This window comes from Acomys russatus, chromosome 5, assembly GCF_903995435.1.
Source record: "Acomys russatus chromosome 5, mAcoRus1.1, whole genome shotgun sequence".
In the NCBI taxonomy this organism is placed as follows: Eukaryota; Metazoa; Chordata; class Mammalia; order Rodentia; family Muridae; genus Acomys; species Acomys russatus.
Genome location: NC_067141.1, coordinates 38,298,044 through 38,315,126, shown reverse-complemented (window position 1 = coordinate 38,315,126; position 17,083 = coordinate 38,298,044). Strand labels below are relative to the sequence as shown.

The following is a 17,083-nucleotide window of genomic DNA, read 5'->3' as shown; positions in this document are numbered from 1 at the left end:
CCTAGAGTCTAGTGAGATCATGGACCTTAGAAAAGAACCTACCACCACTGTGGTAGACCAGCACTTTTTTTTTTACTACATTCTGACTGCTGTCCTTATACACAGAGATAAGTATAGCTACCACCCCTTACCAAAGAAGCTTCTCTTTACAGTAAATAGAGATCACACACACACGCACACACACACACACACACACACAAAAACCAAAAACCAAAACAAAACAACAAAAAAAAACCAAACAAAAGAACAACAACAACAACAACAAAAAACAAAAACCAAGAACAAAACAAAACAAAACAAAAAACCCACAGCATGGACATCAATGGCTCATAGGAAGCCCAGCCCCAAAGGATACATCTTTGGTTCAGCAAACATCACAGAAGAGGCGGTAGAAAAATTGTCAAAGCCAGAATACAAGGAAGTCGGCTATGAAACAGTCTTTCCTAGATATGACTGCATAAATAAGACCAGAAAAATAAAATGTCAGTGTCAATACATAAGCTAATGTGGAAAAGGAAGTTTCATGGGCAAATAAATGTAGTCAACCGGGAGAAGGACAATTACCTTTTCCCAGGGATGGGACACCTAAGTAGCCATTCAATACAAAGTGGTCAGCTCAGAAAAGTGGCCAAGCAAAAAAATGAACTCATGTCATATTTAAATTTTAGTGCATACATATGTATATAATAATAATAATAATAATAATAATAATAATAATAATAATAATAATAATAAAGAAGAGGCTATCAGTTTAACAGTGGGTAACATGGGGGGTCTGGGGAGAGGAATAAAAGGGGAGAGTGATGTATATGTTAATTAAAATGTATTAGAAATAAATATTAAAATAAGCACAGCAACACACTAAATAAGTGAATTGCTTGCCGATGGCGTGGCGTGGCGTTACCAGAAAGGCTTATAGACTCGCTCACTGGATGTCATATTGAAAAGAACCTGTGATTGTGTTGTTCTTGCACATCATAAAACAAAAAACAAAAAACAAAACAAAACAAAAAAAAACCCCGAGGCCTGAGACTACGAATTGATGAGATTCAGTACATAGATTCTGGCAACCTCAATGGCAGCCAGTGTTTACCGGAAACAAAGAAAACTCCTTAGGAGACAGGACTAACGGATATACTTTTGAATTTTGATCATCTCCTCTTCATTTTCCATCATCGTCTTTTTCTTTCTTTCAGATAAATCCTTCACATGTAGGCCACACTGCTTCAAACTTGCAATCCTTCTACCTCAGCTTTACAAGTGTTGGGATCACAAGTACATGCCAGTTTCAGTAACATTCTTTTCAAAGAGAAAACTTCCATTATTAGGTTTGTAAACTAGAACCCGAGACAACGCTTTACTTTTGCCTCAGTTCCCGTCTCTAGATGAGTTGTAAAAACTTTAACAGTTGTCCAGATTTCTACTTTTACTTTGAAAGATGACTCATTTGGGTGTGCAAGCTCTAACACGTGTGCTACTTTTCCACTTGCTTTAATTATAGAGCTTCTCTGAGTGTCACCATATTGGCTAGGGCAGTCTCAGGCCTTTGCACACGTGCTCCTCCATCACTGACTTCCGCAGCACGACGTTTGTGCAGTAACTGTAAATTTCTTTCTTTAGACCATTAAGGAAATCAAACATTATTCTCCTTAATAAGTTGAACTATTTAAATAATATTCTTAAGATGTTCTTCTAGAGATCTAAAGAAATATTTAACTTTCTTGACTTATTTCAAATACCCAGCTTTAAATAGCTCAGGAAGTGTATAATACCTTACTGGTTCCTCATCTCATAAGTCAACATAATTTATATTTCTACCTCGAATAGCAGTTCTGTGGGTCTTTTATAGTATAAATAACTGTATTTTGCCACCAATTAAGCTAATTTTAGACCATTTATTTTTTAACTAAGCATTGATAGCTAATTGGTAACCCTAAATCCATTTTCTCTCCTTCCAGCTGAGGAGAGTGATATAAGTAGGACAATGTCACTGGTGGCCCCTGTGATCTGGCTCTTGCCTGTTTTTGCCAGCTGCCTGGAACACAGTCAAGACATCTGCAGTTCCTAGCCATGTCTCCAACCATGAGGACTCTCTGAAGACAGACACCAGAGCTAACAGCTGACATGCAGAAAGATGAAGAGAACATGGATCTTGATGAAAACTTTTTATACAAGAGTCAAATGCACCCTACATCCCCAAGCCATCCTATGTCACAGTTTCTCTTCTGTATAATCCATAAACATTGTGTAAACCTTATTTGCAATGTTGAACAAAATAAGCTGGGCTCAGACTAATGGTGTGCTTCCTCTCATGTGTTAGGCCTACACTTTATAATATTTACATATTTGCTATAAAAGTGGAAGGAGGAGAGGACATGGACTGTCAGGAAGGGGTGGGGAGCAGGAAGGAGAGGGACATGGGAGCCGCAGTAGGGCAAAAATGAGATAAAATACTCAAAAGAAATTGCCTCCAGAATTCCAGCACTTCACACTTGAATGCATGCCAGCAAACACATAAATGAATCTATTATGCAATTATATGTCAATAAGGCATAATGTCTTTAAAAAACAAAGAAAAGAAAAGGTGAAAAAGGCGAAAGAAATGGAAATAATGAGTACTTAAATGAAAATGTGTAAACAGTAGAAGAAAGCTTTAGCCAGACTTGATGGCACAAGATAATACGTGGGAGACATGTGGCACTTATCTGGTTTGGGCTGCAGCAAGAAACAGGTCCTAAAGACTTCACTATTTACTCGCTTCTGGGTCAGAACCCAAAGTGATTGCAAATAGCAAGGTGATTTCAGAAATTATCTAGGAAAGAGCCCATCACCCCCTAAAATTGTTGAGGTATTTATAGAAACCAAAATTATTATTTTTTAGAAATTCACCTCTGGTTTCAAAACTAACAGCACACCATGACACCGAGTGTACCCTCATGCTCACTTTAAACTACATAGTTCAGTGGTGTCCGTCATAGTCATGTCATTGTGTGAGCTTCCAGAGAGTTTCATCTCGCACCGTCGATGCCATGGCCACTGCCTGGCAACGTGCCCTTCTCTTGTCTGGGGCGTTGCCAATTTATTTTTTATCAATTCCATTTCTTATCTGAGTGCAATGATACAATCTTTGTCTTTTAGTGACTAGCTAATTTAGCTTAGCATTAATTTCTCAATATTATTTTGTTTCACTATACAGCATGGTTCCCTTTTAAAAACTGGATAATACTTGATTATATTTATATACCAAAATGTACTTACTCACTCTGCTATACACGAGAATGTGCAGGTACTCCAGCCTTCGGCTCCAGTGGGTGGTGTGCTTTGTGCACACTATAGTACGTGTCAAGCTTCTGTTTGCAGTAGCTTGGAGATATTTCCATGATTTGGCCTGTTGGATTGGATGGTTAATCCCACTGTGAGATTTTCCAAGGATGCTCCATGCCATTTCCCACAGCAGCTGTACTGTTTTACATCCTCCCCAGCAATGCCCATAGGCTCTCTCTTCTCCGCATCTTTTCTAACACTCAATATTTCTTGTAATTTTTATGGCAGGTGTTCTAATGAATGTGGGGTGACAGTTCACTGTGATGTTGATATGGCTGTTAATGACATGAACAATACTTAAATCAATAACTCAGATGTTGTCATCACCAGCTTATAAAAAGAAATGGCTGTTGTTTTGCTCACCATTGAAGGCCATTTTGTCCAATATCCATGGTTCCCATAGATTCGGACCTGTACTGGCAGATCACAGTGATAGTGTGTGATGAGGCAAACAGACTAACTTCATGGACACTGTAAAAGAGAGAGACAAAGGGGATGGAGCCCTACTATCTTGCTTCGGGGTATACTCTCACATGACTTACAGGAGTCCTGCCAAGCCCTTCTTCTTAAAGATTACTCTGTCATTCAAATATGACAAGGTGAAGAGAGCCACACAGGGACTTGAAGGAATCATAGGCTCCAAACTACACCTACACGCATTTTTGTAATTGTTAGTGCTGATCTTGGTTTCATTGCCATTTGTGTCATCTTTGGAGAAGTGTTTTCTCAAGTCCATTGTCCTTTTAAAACAAAGATTTTGTTTGTCATTGAGTTATATGAGTTATAAGTTTGAATACATGAACTATATAATTTGTGGGCTGAGCTGAAACTTCATAGGTAGAATGCTTGCCCAGCATGTCTTGGGTCCAAGTCTGCTCTATTGCATTTGATTGCTCTTTTTCTAGTATCCTTAGTACCCTTGTTAAGATCATTTGATGGTCTTTGCTCTGCCATCTATACCATTCCTTGATATGCACATCTGTCTTTATGGCAGTATCAAACTGTATGATTACTTTGTAATACATTTCAAAATGAGGAAATGTGGAGTCTCCTACTTTTTTTCCCTTCAAAACTCTGTTAGTCATTTAGGGTGCTTCAAGATTTCACTGAAATTTTAGAAGTTTTATAAAATTTAGGAACTCCAGAAGAAGACCAACAGAGCCAACAAATCTGGGCCCTAGGGGGCGCCTGCAGAGACTGATTCACCAACGAAGGGCCATGCATGGTGAGGACCTAGAGCCTCTGCTCGGTTGTTGTCCTTAAATAAGTAGGACAGTCTCCCAGTGGGTCCCATAATATGGGGAGTGGGGACTACAATTGATATGGACTCTAGGGCCCAGTCATTGATCACCTTCCTGACAGGGTGGCCTTGCAAGGAGTAAGAGGACACAGGCAGTCCAGATGAGACTTGATAGACTGGGGGACAGATGATAGGGGAGGAGGTCTCCCCTTTTCTGAGGACTAGGGGAGGTGGAAGGGGGGATGAAGGAGAGAGGGTGGAACCAGGAGGAGATAAGAGAAGGAGCTATAATCAGGATGTAAATTGAGCTAAACATAAAAAAGGAAAAATAAAAGCAAAAATATTTCTACAAAAAAGTTGCTAATGGTATTTCAACAGGGATTGAGATGAATTTACACATCCCTTTAGGTAGTTGGAGGTAGTTTGAATGTATAAGGCAAATGGTTGTACCGAGTCTGTTTTCTTATGGACATGTAGTGGCTGAAATTACGAGGATGGAAAAGTGTAGTGCTATCTTTTGTAGGAAACCCCAAGCTAAGAGGAATGGCTGTGCATGACCTTTTCTCATTGAATTAATGTTTATAGTAAAGGAAACAAGGTTTTGTGCATATTTTAAATCGTGAATTTACCAGCTGTAACTATGTTGTAGAAGTAAAGGAAGAATCCTATTAATTTGCATATGAACAAAAAGAAAAAACAATAAACAAGCTGATTAGCAGTTGAAGATTGTTTCTGAAAGAGTAACTTGGTGTTGGGGGATTATTAAGGAGTCACACATACAGAATACAGCATCTGTGTGAACTCAGTTATAGACACCTATTTTTATAAGCTTTTTCTTAGTTTCCTTTTGTTCTACAATCTTGTGTTACTTGTTGAATAGAGGTGGACTTATGCTGTATCTTTTAATCTGAGTGCCTCCAAATACACTGGTGTGCTCCAAGAGAACACATCAAAAAACTACTGCGGATTCTTCAAGGAAAAAAGTTGACCCACTACTCCATTTAGCAATGATTCTTCCTGGTGTTTCTCAGTATGTGAAGGGAAAACCGAATATTAGAGAATTCTGACACACACACACACCCACACACACACACACACACACACTCACAAAATCCATTTATTCAGTTCATTTATTTAGGAAACCACAAAGTTCTTGTTGTTTCTTTTCTTGATGTTATAAAACTCATAGCTACCAAGTAAAAGAAGCCAATATAAACATCCCCCATGATCCAAATCCTCAAATATTTTATATTCCTTTCTTTGGGGAGAAACTGGGATATTAAGTATTTGCTTTTAATATCTTGTAAGGGAAGAGAAAATTGGTAGTTATTTTTCTCCAATTTAGGCATTATTTTAAAATGATTTTCAAGTAATTATATTAATTAAACATGAAAAAGGTTAACACTTATTGACATTTTGAGCAATTGTATTCACAGGTTTTTTTGAAGATTTTTGTCTTGTCTTTATTTATGTGTATATATGTTTCTGTGAGTGTAGACGTGCATACATGCAGATGCATGCAGAAACCAGGAAAAGGCACTGTATCCCTTGGGGCTGAAGTTACAGCTGCTGTCTGCTCTCTGATGAGCATGATGAGAATTGCATTCTGGTCCTCTGCAAGAGCAGGAAACATTCACAACCCATTAGACCATTTCTCCAGCCCCATACACACACTACCACCACCACTACCATCACCACCACCACCACCATCACCACCACTACCATCACCACCACCACCACCATCACCACCACCACCACCATCACCACCACCATCACCACCACCATCACCATCACCACCACCACCACCATCACCACCACCACCACCACCACCACCACCATCACCACCACCATCACCATCACTACCACCACCATCACCACCATCACTACCACCACCACCACCACCACCACCACCACCACATCACATCTTCGGCTAGTGATCAGGGTAGATAGGGTGGTTCAATAGTTGCCTGCTTCCAAACCTGATGACTTGAATTCAAGTAGAAGGTGAGAACTGATTCCTGCTTGCTGTCTTCTAACCTCCACTTGCTTACCTTGCCACACATTACAGGCTCCCTCATACAAAATAAAAATGTAAGAAAAAATCAAATAAAAATTTAGTAACAAAATATAGCATATTTTCACTTTCCTTTTAAGGTTAATTTAAAACCCAAGTACAAATTTTAGGAATAATACAAAGAACACTCTAAAATTGCTTTATGATTTCCCCCCTCTCATTTTCTTATGTTTATTTTCTGATTATTTGAAGACAATATGTGCACTATCCTTTTAATTTTTAATATTTCTTCATGTACGTTCTCTAGAAACAAGAGCTCCCTCTGGCATAACAGGTGTCCTGCTTGAGAACCTTCAGTCTAGATTCCTGCTTGAGAACCTTCAGTCTAGATTCCTGATTTTGTCACTTGTCCCATTTTGTTGTGAATCTTAGTCCTTTTCTGCTCCTTTACAAGAAAGCTCTTTGCTCTGCCTGGCTGTGCTTTGTCTTCTATGACTGCTGTACTTTTAGAATGTAAGCTTCATGCTTGTTTGCTTCTTGTGTTTCCTTGCCTTAGATCTGAGCATGGTTCCCATGCTAGAATGCCACACAAAGCCTCAAAGCCTGGTAATGGAGGAGTGCAGCAAGGCCACCTGCTACTTATCAGAAAAGCTGATTTCAGTTACCCAGGCTCTTGTATTTTTTTCATAGTAAAATTAATGTTTTACACCTTTGGAAACCATAAGCCATATCTGTGAAAACATTATGGACTATAAAAATATAATTTTCATCATATTCCAATTTGAATAGATTTAGCACCTACTGAAGATTCTTGCCTGAACCATTCCTAACACTGTGAGAAATGGAAGGTGTTTTAATGCATGTTACTTTCAGACTCATGGGCTGGCCGTTCATTGAGAAGAAGAGCTTTTCCATGTCACCAAAATACTTATCAGCAGTATATTCTTATGAGTTCATATTTAATTAATTATTTATTTATATTTTTAAATTTTTATTAATTTATTCAGATTACAACCCAATTGTTATCCCATCACTTGTATCCTCTCATTCCTCCCTCCCTCCTGCTTTCACCCTATTCTCCTCTCCTAGGTCTATGACCGAGGGGGACCTCTTCCCCCACTATATGGTCATAGGCTATCAAGTCTCATCTTGGTATCCTGCTTATTCTTTCTTTGAGTGCCACCAGGCCTCCCCACCAAGGGGAGGTGGTCAAATATGGAGCACCAGAGTTCATGTCAAAGTCAGTCCCTGCTCTCCACATAACTATGGAAAATGTCCTGAAAAGAGATCCTATTTATTGACAGGGGTATAATCTGTTATTATACAATTGCCCTCGATCCAGCCAATGGGAACCTTTACAGATGAGCACTTATGGATTTGAATTTCCGAAGTACATATATTTTTAATCTTTGGGTTTTAGAGTCATTTTACAGTAAAATTCCAAAACACAATAAAGCATTTCTGCATGCCTTGTACTTGCTTACCCAACTATTAACATCTTATATGACTGTGATTCACCTTTAGCAACTGAGAAGCCAGTCCTGACACTTGCTCTTAACTACACTCCGTTCTCTATTTAAGTCCCATGAGCTTCCCTAACTTCCTTTTTGTGTTCCGTGATTCTGCTCAGGGTAGTACATTATAGTTAACTGTCTTGGATCTGTGGAATGTGGTGACAAATTTCAGACATTCCTTGGCTTTTTCAAGCTGCAATTTTGAAGGGTCTTGTCCTGTGTCCTTTTGACATGCCAGTGTGTTCATTCGCTTACCTGTTGAATGCTACCTTGTTTTATGGCCAAGATGATTCAGGATCCTTTGTTACATTTCCTCTTTGACTATGGAATTTGTCATTTCTGCAAGAAGATCATGTTCCATTTAATAGAAATGGTATTTATGAGCAGAGAATAAAGCTTAGTGTTAGAGTCCTTGCTTAGCATGTACACGGCCCTGGGTTCTATCCTTAGCACCAAAAACAAACAGTAATGGGAAAAAACCTCTTAGAGTGCTATATATAGAAACTATCAATACCTGATACCAAGTGTCTCCAATTCAAGGCATACTAGATTAAGGAGGTGCATATTACATAGTAATATAATCACAAATAGAAATATTTATTCACATGGATACCTACAGATTCAGCCTATGTCCCCATCTACTTTATAGTGTCTCTCAGCCATGATGACCAACATTTCCCAAGTTGTCAGCTCATCTTACCACTTGATGCATGTTATGATACACATAGATTAGTTTCAGAATTTCTAGATCAATATGCACTTATACACACACACACACACACATACACACACACACACACACACACACACACACACACACACACACACACAGACCAAAAGAAGTTTACATGCAGCTCTGTTTACATGATCGTCTCTCCTTCATACAAAGGTGTACACACTAAATTTAATAGGTTTTTAAAAATTAGTTCTTTTCTCTCTTCAGTGTAGTTATGTTATTAATTTGAATTACAAGCACATTTATTTGCTATTGCTTACATGTAGCTTTAGGTTCCCCCCCCCCAACTCTGTATAAGGGATAAATCAATTAAGTTTTGCTTTACAGAACAGGGGCTGACTTTTTTTCTATGAAAAAGCAAATAATGGATGTTTTGGATTTTTACAGAGCACACAATTTCTGTTGCTATGACTCAGTTTTAGGGTTTGACATGAAAGCATTTATAAATTGTACCTAAACAAATAAGCGTGGCCGAATAACAATGAGCTTGTACTTACAAAACAGGTAACAGACTATACTTTGTGCATGAGCTCTGCTTTGGAACACTAAAAATGCTTCCCAAATGTTTTGGGAAAAGGTATTTTTAGAATAACCTTATCATATGCTCCACCTCTTTTACCTTACGTGGCTGATCAGACCTTCCAGCTCAATGCTTCTTTGCACGTCACATTGCTGCTTCTTCACCATAAATACCTTTAAATCCAGAGCGCCTCAGATTGGTTTCCAAGCCAAAATGATACACTGAAATGGCCACGCCAGTTTGGGTCTTCCCTTTCCTGACTTTTGAGTACTCATATACCGAGTATCTCAAGCCACATCTTGAGACCTCCATATTGTGAAGAAGCCCAAAATACATAGTCAGTAGCATCACTAGTCATCCACTATTCTATCCATGTGGCCCCAGATACTAGGCATATGAGTGAAGATGCATTCTTGACACACTCCCCTCACAGATACCAGGCATAATTCCTAAAGCGGGTTGTCCTAGCTTTCTGGCCATTCAAACCAGCCAGATGAGGTTTAGATGCTATGGAGAACAGGTGGATCTTTAGCTACCATGAGAAATCTTGGCCTTATCATATCTAATGTTTTTGTTTCTCCACTAATCTGGGTGTGCCTTTCAATAGAAGATGATGACTTACAAAATGTATTAAGAACTTTGTACCCAGTTTCATTCATTAGTAAGTGACTGAATCTTCAAACTCAAACCTTTAAAAGAGGGAATCACGTAGGAGGTTATAAGTCATATAGGAATGTCCATCTAAAGGAATTGTGGACTCTTGGTCTGCCTCTAGTCATGCGAGCAAGCTACCTTGGCCACATGGTTTCAGATTCTACACTATAATTCATCCTTAAGAAGCTACTATTTATTTGAATATAGTGTATAGGTAGAATATCAAGAATCATTAGTAATAACTAATAAAATATCCCTCTCTTTTCTACTTACTTATTTATTCAAGTGTGTGTGAATAGAATATATGTATTGATGTATTCCAACTGACCCACAAAACAAAAAATGTACTAATTAATGGGGAACTTTTACATTTCAATAAGTGTATATATCATATAATGGTTAAATCATAGTAAATATATTTATCTCTGATTTCTATGTCGTAGAAATTGTTGATAAGATCAACTTCACTTGTACTATATTGTTCACAAGAGTGAAATTATGGTCTCAATGTAGGTTCCCATCAACAGAGTAATGGATAAAGAAAATGTGACATATAAATGCAGCAGAATTTTCTTTTATTCATAAAAAGAAGAAGTTATGTTGCTTTCAGGACAATTTACACAACAAGCAATAATCATATTAAAGAAATTAAGCCAGATTCAGATAGAAAATACTATAAAATACTATATGTTTTTCTCATTTGTGGTTCTTAGATTTTTACATAATTACATAATATCATATATATATATATGACATGAAAGTAGAAGTAAAATGGTCAAGGAGAACAAAGTGATGGGATAGGGAGGGATGAAAAAGGTGAACGGAGGAAGGTATAGGCGAAATAAGCACAATGTGCAATATATATTTGTAAGAGAATATTCTCATATAAAACAGTGCCATCTACAACAAATATAGATGATAGAAAACTAAGTTTGTATTCCTTTTAAAATTATGTGTATGCACATATTTTAAGAAGATTCTCCATCAATGGTTATTGATAGTTTGATGGAGAATCTTCTTAAAATATGTGCATATGAGTGGAGAGTGGGGTATGACTTTCACACGAACTCTGGTGCCTCATATTTGACCATATCCCCTGGAGGGAGAGACCTGGTGGCACTCAGAGGAAGGATAGCAGGTTACCAAGAAGAGACTTGATACCCTATGAGCATATACAGGGGGAGGAAATCCCCCTCAGGAACAGGCATGGGGAGGGGAATAAGGGGAAAATGGGAGGGAGGGAAGAATGGGAGGATACAAGGGATGGGTTAACCATTAAGATGTAACAAGAATAAATTAATAAAAAATAAAAAAAAGAAAAGAAAATGAACTTAAAAAAAAAAAAAGATTCTCAGTAACTTTCCATAAGACTATTTAAAAATGTATCAAGATAATATTTACCTGGGACCTCATCTTTATTGTTATGTGTGCTACTGAAGGAGAAAAGTAGTCACAAATATTGCTCATTTCAACCCTGAGAGCTAGATCAATGACTGGGCTGGCAAGACATGCCCAATGATGTAATAATGGCATCCGGCCTTGTCATGATAACTGTGAGACAGTGCTATATATTTTACCCATATGAGGTTTGGTAGACTTTTAGGATTATCTGAATCCACATGGAAAATAAGGCCAAAAGGTGTTTATGAAGCATTACCAGCAGCGAAACCTGGAACACGGTCAAAATTTAGAAATAGACAAGTCAGAACACTGCTAAGAAAGTTAATCATTTCGGGAAAAATACAAAGAAGTTGGAGGATATAGTTCATGGTTTAGCAGCTGAGTAGTGTTGTTTTAATTTACATCTTGGTCGTCCACCAAAGGCTCACATATTAATCCCCAGGGTGGTACATTTTGAAGTTTGTACCTAGAGGGAAGTCTTTGGGTGAATGAGAACATGCCTTCAGAGATGACAGTGGGAATCCAGCTTCTTCTTCCTTCCTTTTACTTGCTGCCCATGAAGGAAGTAGTTTTCACCCATGAGGAGTTCCCACCGTGATGTAGCTTCATACCACATTCCCCCAGAGATGGGGCCAACCAACTATGGGCTGAAGCTTTAAAAACCATGAGCTTCAGTAAGATGTGTATACGTTGATTGTCTCAGGTACTTATGTATGTGTATATGTACATGTTCATATGAGTGTGTGTGTGTGTGTGAGCACCACATAGTGAGACTAGAAATAGATACCAAGACTGTCTTAATCACTTATCATTTTATTATTTGAGGTAGGTGACCATGGCCCCCCTTACAAATGAAAGCATTTAATTGGTTAATTGTTTATAGTTTTACAGCTTTAGTCCACTATCATCATAGCTGGGGAGCATGGTGACCCACAGGAAAACATGGTGCTGGAAAGTACTGCTTCTGGGTCCACAGGCAACAGGAAGAGAATGACACTGAGCCTGGCTTGAGCTTTTGGAACCTCAAAGCCCACACCACAATGACAGACTTCCTCCAACTAGGCCCCACCTACTCCAACCAGGCTACAGTTCCCAATCCCTTCCAAGTAATTCCCCTCCCTGATGACTAAACTTTCAAAATATGAATATATGAGGCTGTTCTTATTCATGTCATCACAGTAGGTGGTTTGCATCTTACTGCACTTAAGATTTGGGTAGGCTGGATAGACAGCAACACGCCCTCATCACCAAAGTTACATTTATATGCAAGCTATTACTCCAGGCTTTGCTTTCTCTTTCTTTTCTAATTTTACATAGGTCCTAGGGACTGAACTCAGGTCTCCTGCTTGCATGGGAGGCACTTTACTGACTTTGCCATCTCTCCAGCTGCTTTCTCAGTTATCTGCTAGAGTGATGAAAGCTGATATCAAGCACTACTGAGATAGATATGAGGATGAAGTTGGTCATGGAATGCAATTAGCAATGTGGATAATTCTCTATCTAGGTCATGGCTCATTCTACAATAGCTTAGCTTTTCTCATAATATTGATGACAAAATCAAAGAGTTCAGGTTCTTTCTTTCCCATGTTGCTTATTACAAAGGAAATAGCGAGTTCATATAACTCACAACTTAATAATGAAATGATCACTTGGATTTTTTATTACAGCTTCATATTTCAACTCATTAGATACTTTTGATAAGCTTAATATGACACTTCATCTCAAGGTTTCCAATTGATAATATCTCTTAAATAACATGTAGAAGTGATTATTGAGGTGATCATTTATAATAAAAATTCTCACAAAGGCTACTGTTGTAACAAGTTTAGTGGTTACTGTTCTGGTCCTAAGTAACAACAAGATGATAACTGAATGTATGTTTATCAGTCAATCCTAAAAACACAGAAAGTTTACTGGCAATGGAAATTTATACAGAAATTTAAGGTTAAAACATAATAAATACATCAAATCTTCCCATGTCCCTAGGACTCCTAGAAGCAGTGGTCATACTCTGAAGTGTTTTGAAAAGGCCATTCAGGAAAAGAATAAATATCCAGTTTTTAAAGTAAGAAAGTACAGCCAAATTATCCAACAAAGTAAGGCTCTATTCATAAGAAGGCAAAAGCTCAGAGTACATCTCCAGGCTGTGAGACCAGACATGTCCAGGAATATTTACAGAACACATGATGAGTATGGAGTAAGACAGAAAGGAAAACAATTCAACAGTACACAATCAATGCTTTGTCGGATTATATAACAGACAGAGCTGAATGAGTGGCTATCCTCACATGGGGTGGGGGTGAAAGCTTCAGAGTATCACTGACACTTGAAAGGACAGTGAATAAATGGCTACCTTCGTCTCCTTGAGTTTATATAAAGACCTTAAGGAAATGGAAACAACTTGAATGTGTTCCTTTGAAATAGAAAGAAGTATTTGAAAACCAATTTCCTCTGCACCACATGTCCGAATTAAATGGTGCTTTTCATTTTGTGTAAGACAGGCTGCTCTGACACATTCTCTGTGTAAGCAAAGGCACTCAGGCAACGCTGATAGCTCATGGCTAATCAGCTCTTCTCCACCATTCTAGACTTATACTCCCACCAATGAAGCTATGCATTTACCCCAGTCAGCTCGAGAGCTTAAACTCTATATGACAGTTGTACTTATCAAATGATTTAATTTGAAAAAATATTGTGCTGATCGTATTTAATTAATTAGCACATTAAGTAAATTTTACATAAGTCAGTGAAATGTGAAGGAAGAGGCTTATGAGCATACATACTGTACTGGTGCTTCTGAGTTAAGAACAATCCTAATTTTAAAATGTCTTCCCAAACATTTATAGTTATATATTCAGATTTGGATTTTTTTTTTTAACTGGACTTGAGGAAGTGTAATTAATGTGCCTTAGTTACTTTTCCATTGCTGTAATAAAACATCACGATAAAGGCAACTTAGAAAAGAAAGCTTCTTTCACCTCCATAACTAAACATTTTCATTACAATGAACAAATAGAAAAGCACTTATATGTTTCTGTTTGTGAGTGTTAGTGAACAGTTAAGAAATCTTTGGACCTCCTACCTGCCTGACCACCTAGGGCACAGCCAACAGAGGTGAGCCACATGCTTTCCCTGAACCCCATCATGCACAATCCTGAGAAGGAGGCCTTTGGGGGATCCCCAACAACATTTAGTATTTGCCTATTTCCTACCTGCCTGATCCACCTGGGGCACACCCAGCAGAGGCCTGTGAGACCCCAGAAACATTCAGGTCCACCTGAGGCACAGGTACCAGAGGTGAGCAGTGGGTTCTTCCATGATCAATTATCAGGCCCAATTCTCTGCCTAACTCCCTGAGGAGTCCTGAATTGGGGATAGTTCTCCAACACAAAGAACAGCCAGATGTCAGGGAGGACCATTCTGAAGTAGTCCCTTCTGGACATGACAAAATGGCTGCGTTCATGAATTCATAGCAGCTGTGATTATGTGCACAAGATCAAGCCAGCTAACACTGTAGCAGGGAGTAAGAGCGGTTCATAAGGCCCCACCTGTAACTGAGAAGCCATGGATAATTGATAGTTTTTGTGGGGGAGGGAGCCTGTTTTTTTTACAGGTTGATCTATTTTTGGTAGATCTGCCATGGTCCAGGGCACACCACAAACCCAGAAGTATATGGATAGCACAAATTTGAGTCAATGAGTTACTTTAAAAAAGAAAAAAGAAAAAAGAAACAGACACAAAGTTAGAGGATGAAGGAGGCATAAATGGAGGGGAAGAATTGAGGTGAATATGATCAAAATACATTGAATAAATTTCTCAAAGAATTAATAAACATACTTATTAAAAATAAAACATAAGAAGACAAGGATAGGAGGGAAATATTTAAAAGATTTATGGAATCAATAAGAATGTTAAATACTAAAAAGAGATATCTGAAGAACACACTTGTTTTGGTTGTTAAAAGCTTACATTTTATTCCTTTTATGAATAACTTTAGGATAGTTCCTTTTGATTTGTGAATGATGCTGCTGGAGTGGATGAGGACAAGGCTGGCATCATGGATGTCTGCACTGCGCAGAGTCACTTTCAGAAAGATTTTCAGCCTGGTTTAAACCTTTGTTGTTAATATACTAAAATATTTCATATCTTAACTTTGAGTTCATATTCTGCACATTAAGTCTTTTGGGACAAGAGGAAATGCACTTTAGGAGAAGATATATATATAGCATGCAATGTGTTTCCCATTATACCTAGCCATCCCACTCTTAGAGTATCTGTGAGACCCATGAAAATAAAACCAAAAAAACTGGTGGACACTCACCACCTGGAGTTGTGTGAAACCAGAAGTGCATGCAAAGTAAGTAGAATATGTCCATGACAGAGTAAGAGAGGGCACGGAGAGATCCAAAAGCCATGTATTTTTTTCCTTTGAATTGGAACTTGTTTTCAATGTTGATTAAAGCCAATGGCATTTTTTAAGAAACAACAACAACAAAATCCTACCACTGAACTCTATGGTAATCAGAATGATGACTTCACACACACACACACACACACACACACACACACACACACACACACACACAAACATCCCTCATCCTATTGCCTAAAAATTGCACATATTAGGATGTATATAACTAAGGAAATTAAAGTCATAGAAAAAATTGATGATGAGGTGAAAATATTATGAATATTATGACATTCCTAATGAAATTGTAAAGAAACTTGTAGATGGAATCAGAGGAGAAAAACCAGAGAGCTGGTAGCATGAGTTGGAATTGGCTAACTTTGAGGGTCCTCCAAACGCTGAAAAGAATAAAACACATTCTTCCCTAAAACCCCCCAGAAGGAAGGCAGATCCCAAACACATTGAGCTTAGGCTCGAAGACCCATTTCAGACCTCTGACCTCTAGGACTGTAAGAAAGTAAGTCTATATTATTTTAGGGCACTGAGTTTGGAATACTTTCCTACAGCAGTCATAAACCACACCTGTACATCTTATCATGGTTTCTTCCTCAGTTACCTTCTTCTATTAGCTAATCACTTGCACTGACACTGATGAAAAGAGAGGGAAGGTAGAAAACCCAGAGTCCTTTTACTGTACTTCTTCTTTACCAACAAATGAGGAGGCGTGCATAAAGTGCACAGAGCCCTAGCTTTAAAACCCCAGCATTCCAAAACAGCAAACAACAACAAAACAGCATGCTTCGGCTATTCTGGATAGAATGGTGGACATGTGCTTCATAAGTTGTAGCACGAAAATTATGTAACTTCTTTATGTAGACAAATGCCCTTGTGTTTACGTTTAAAGATGGAATTCAAAATTATAAGACTAGCAAGTTGTGCATGTTCATTCACATTTGTAATTTTAGCTCCCAGAGAGCTGGGGCCGGGGCAATGCTGTAAGATGCCAATGAATTTTAGACCAGTCTTGCCTACAGAGTAAGACCCCTTCTCACTACCCCTATGATACATATGCAGCAAAAATCATCCTAACACTTGAAAACCCTTTACTTAGAATGTTAGGTAGGAAACTAAAGATGCTAGAGTTGAGTGCTCACAGAACAAATGAAAGTTTCCATGTAGAATGCCACCAGTACAATGTCCCTTTTCTTTGTGAACAAGGGTCTGAGTTTATACTGAGCTTTGTAATGTATGTAGTTTTGACTCAGGAGCAGG

The 17,083-nt window shown here is 38.3% G+C and overlaps 1 pseudogene; it reads right to left on the bottom strand.

The window, feature by feature from the left end:
• LOC127189842 (40S ribosomal protein S8-like) overlaps positions 1-4,060 on the bottom strand; it is a 69,291-nt pseudogene extending 65,231 nt beyond the window's left edge.
• Between the last annotated feature and the right edge of the window lie 13,023 nt (positions 4,061-17,083).